Below are 4,655 nucleotides of genomic sequence, written 5' to 3' on the forward strand. Positions count from 1 at the left end.
CTTTGTGAGCAGGGGTCAATAGCTTGTTTAAGGTGAAGTATCAAGAAAAACAGGTCTTTCAGGAAACACCTTTGCTCCCATAATCACAAAAGAAGTTCCTCAATAGCTTCCTTCACAGGGAGCAATCAGCATATTTAAGGCCAGAATAAGTCACTCACAAATGCCTTGGGGGGATAGTACTCCAAGCAGAAAGAATTGGGTAGGGGTGGACATCTGTCCTTAACTCTAAATTAGGCTCTTTGTTTCAGAGCCAGACTCAATTGTAACTCTTGTGTTCTTAGCCCTCTTTATTATCTAAGTCTTGGATCTGCAAGGCCCATAGGAAGAGCCTTTTGACAATCACCCACAATGTTTTCATCTGAAGTCTCTTTTGAAAACGCAGGAATATGCTTTTCCTTATGAGCAATCTGTGTGGGGAATTTCGGTCTGATCTGGAATAATGTGAGGCCTGGTCAATACCAGCAGCGTCACTTCCAACATGAGCCAGTAGTAGCAGAAGGAGATACCAGTGTTCGTTTCTCATGGCAGGAGCTGTGCAAGCGCTGCCATTTCCTCGCTGTGACTGTCATCCAGCGAGGCCGGTGCGGCTCCCAGCAGACGGCATGGACTGCAAGAATCATTGCTGAGGATGGGGAGGGCAGAACAACAGGATAGAAAGATCTGCTTTCCCTGGGACATGTCCTCCAGGCCTCTTTTACATGAGACAAAAATGAAATCTCTATTTTTCAAGTCAGAGGAGTTAGCCTTTGTCATCCTTCTTAGGGAAAACCAAATCCCACTGACCCGACTCTCCTTGAAATAACGTGTAGAGGCAGAATTTAAAGAAGCCATTTTTTGGAAGTGCAATTTCAGTTACATAAAGTGTTATGCAAATTGAGCCACAGAAAGTATTGCTTTTGGAATGGGGCCCTGTCCACCTATGTGCTTGAGTCACGGCAGTAGTATTGAGTATGGCAACAGAACTAGAGTGAATCAATAATACAACACAGACCCAGGAGTCCTCGTGGGGTAGCAGACCAAATCCACCCTCAAGAATGTCAGCCAAAGTTGGTGTTATACCCAGATCGCAGTATCCTCACTGACCAGAGACCACCAGGGAGACCGAGTCACGCATGCAAAGGCAAAGGGGTTTATTACGGGCTTAAGCTCGGGCTCCCAGACCTCACCAGTGCAATGGATCCATGCTGAGAGCCCCGAACAAGGGCAGAGTAGGGTTTTTATGGGGTTTGAGACAGGGGAGTTACAGAAGTTGTGACATGGGAACAGTGATCTAATCATAATTATTCAACATCATTGACAGCAGGTTTGACCATATACATTGTCTCAAGTATTCGTTACTTTTGGCGGGATCCAATTACAACATTTAGAGTACCTTTAAATTCAACCAATCACAGAGCCAGCCTAGGGTCTTGTTCGGCGACTAACAGGTTAACTTTAACATTAGGTAACAGGGTCCTATCTATAGTTTCTATCTCCAGGCCTCTCCCTTAGTAATGTGGAGGGTGGCCGCTGGACTTTCCTGACTGGGTGTTGCAAGGGTGGTTTCTCCTGCCTTGGGCAATGTGTAACTGCCTGATAGTTTTGGGAAAACTGAAACTCAGGCCTTCTAGTTCAGAGGGGAAACTTAAAGCCTGTCATGGAGTCAGTTTGGTTTAGACGTTTAGACTTGTGGCCTTACATAGGGACGAGACGTAGCATGGAATTCCATATAGGTACTAACAAATGTCATGGTCTGAAAGTGGAGTACATATGAGATTCTCCTCCTTGGACACACAGAGATATCAGGAAATTTGGGGAGTGGAGTGGAATCGATGTATTATAGTGAAGATGGGGATAGTAAGCTAAATAATTTTTAAAAATTCATGCTACACAAAATCATCGATCTCCTGGGCTAGGGAGTTCTGAGCTCTCTTTCATTACCATTTAGAGATTTCAGAAATTATCCATGAGACCTCTGCATCTTATGCTTGGTTCATCTGAAAACAGAGCTTGAGGGAGAAGATATATCCACTAGAAACTTCATTTGAAATTAGCAAAGAGGGGAAGTGGAGTATTTAAACTCTGCAATTTTTAGTTTTCTTAGCCAAGCAGTAAAAAGTAGGTATTATTACAAAAAGCAAGAGAAAAATAGAAGCCTAAAAGACCTATTGTAAAAGGCAAGCAGTATATGGTTGATATTGACAAACACAAGTTCTGTGCTGTTTGCTAATTTAGTTAAGTTTCAGCTCATTTGATCATTGCAGGGAGTACAAAGAGAAGACATGGTCTTCACAGGAGATGTGTTAGTGAGTACTGCTAAATATACCTAAAAGCTTATTTTACTGCAAACAGAAAAATAAAAATAATGATGGCATCTAAAGCACATAACTTCAAGCAAAATTCACAAGCTGGAACACATTAAGAACATGATGTTCTGTTTTTATACAAAGTCTTTTCCCACCTGGACCAAATGCACAAAACTAAGAATTAAAAAGGTCAATGCTTCGATTCTATATTAGAATTATTATAATTTTGCACTAATTTTATTTTAAGGTGAAAATGAATCATGTAAGAGAATGACACAGTGTAAAGACATAATATGGGAGTAATATTTTCAGATGAAAAGACAGGCAAAGAAAACTCCAATAATGATTGAGGTTGAATAGGTCATCAACCTGATACAAAGTTTGCATAAAAGTCAACTTTAAATTAGGTTAAAAAATCATTTTTAAAAAGTTATGTACCTTACAAGCTAAAGTTAACTATTTAAATCCTGGATTTACTAGAAAATTGATGTGGAAAAGATCTGCCTAATGATCCAATTAAAATCTATAGGTTTGACTTCCTTCCTTCTCTTTCTCCATCACTCCTTCCTTACCTTCTTAACAATTCAACTCAAAATCCACTGGATGGAATGAACAAGAGAGTAGTCAATGCCAGATGCATGTTTGTGTGGGGTATGGGCATCATCTGAATATGATTGTGAGAACACATATAGTAAATCCAAATTTAAGGATATTCATCAAAATATCTATATCAAATATATTAAAAGCATTCGTTGCCTTTCTTTGGGTAAATGTAGTGGATTTATTATATAGAAGCAAAAGAAAAAGAAACCCAGTTAAAGACACAAGGGAAGGGTAATGGTAATTTTATTTCAGAGAAATTAACTTTAAGAAAAATATTAATCTTGGGGCACCTGGGTGGCTCAGTCAGTTAAATATCTGATTCTTGGTTCTGGCTCAGGTCAGGATCTCATGTTTTGTGGGTCTGAGCTCTGCACTGGGCTCTGCGCGGAGATAGTACAGAGCCTCCTTGGTATTCTCTCTTTCCCTCTCTCTGCCCCTCCCCCGGTCACTCTGTCTCTCTCAAAATAAATAAATAAATTTTAAAAAATTAACAAAAAAAGAAGAATCTTAATCCTTCAATAGATGAACCTAAAGAGAACTGGTCTTCCCAGAACTCAAAATGTATTTATAAAATTAAAATCCAGAACATTTTGGCTTAAATGCATTGTGGTGAGTAAGCTTGAGAAATGTTATAACAGTTTTTAATAGCTTTTTTTCTCTTTATTTATTTATTTTTAAATTTTTTTAAATGTTTTATTTAGGAGAGAGAGAGAGAGAGACAGCGTGAGCAGGGGAGGGTCAGAGAGAGAGGGAGTCACAGACTGAAATAGGCTCCAGGCTCTGAGCGGGCAGTCTGCACAGAGCCCGACTTGGGCCCGAACCCACGAACCGCGAGATCATGACCTAAGCGAAAGTCGGACGCTTAACTGACTAAGCCACCCAGGCACCCCATTTTACTGTTTATTTTTATTCTTGGGAGAAAGAGACAGACAGAGCAAGAGTGGGACAAGGGCAGACACAGAATCAGAAGCAGATGCCAGGCTATGAGCTGTGAGGACAGAGCCCCATGTGGGGCTCAAACTCACGAACTGCAAGGTCATGACCTGGGCCAAAGTCTGATGCTTAACCAACTGAGCCACCCACGCACCCTATTTTTAATAGTTCTAATGCTGAAAATATATTCCAATTTCCATAAAAAATCAAGTTAATGTACTTTTAAAATATAATTCGTTTTGAAGTTGGAACTAGCAGTTCATATTATCAATTTATTATAAAGTAAATGATTTATAAAATAAAACTTACTATTTAAAAAGATGACGACGTCTCTATAGCCCAACTCTGGATATACTAGCTTAGGTGTTTGCAGACTGGAAAGTGGGGCTGTGGAAGACAGTTTTAATTGTCTGGTCAGCTGCCATTACTCAAGAATACTCTTGGAGCTAAAATTCCTTTCCTAGTAGTAGGTAGATGTGGCTGTCTTTGTTAGAACCGAATGTCTCTAGTTTGTTTGCAGGTATGATTGCATTCCCAGAGGCTGGATTGCCCCGTGCGCATTCTAAAGGCAATTGCCTCTGTGATCTATGGGCGCGCAAATAAACAAGGCTTCCATGAATCTAGCCAAATACCTGCATTGTTTGAAAAGTTTTTGGTGACAAATTCTATGCATCTATGCACTCTTAGAAATACTTATCTACTGATCAAAATGGGCCACATGTTATTCTAGGTTTGAGGTCTTTGATTCCACAGGCAGTAGCCAAAGACCATTTAGGTTGGGTACTAACGAATCTAGATCAATAAGTATAAACCACCTGGCAGTGATCTCACTGT

Source organism: Crocuta crocuta, unplaced genomic scaffold (genome assembly GCF_008692635.1).
Source record: "Crocuta crocuta isolate KB4526 unplaced genomic scaffold, BGI_CrCroc_1.0 scaffold369, whole genome shotgun sequence".
In the NCBI taxonomy this organism is placed as follows: domain Eukaryota; kingdom Metazoa; phylum Chordata; class Mammalia; order Carnivora; family Hyaenidae; genus Crocuta; species Crocuta crocuta.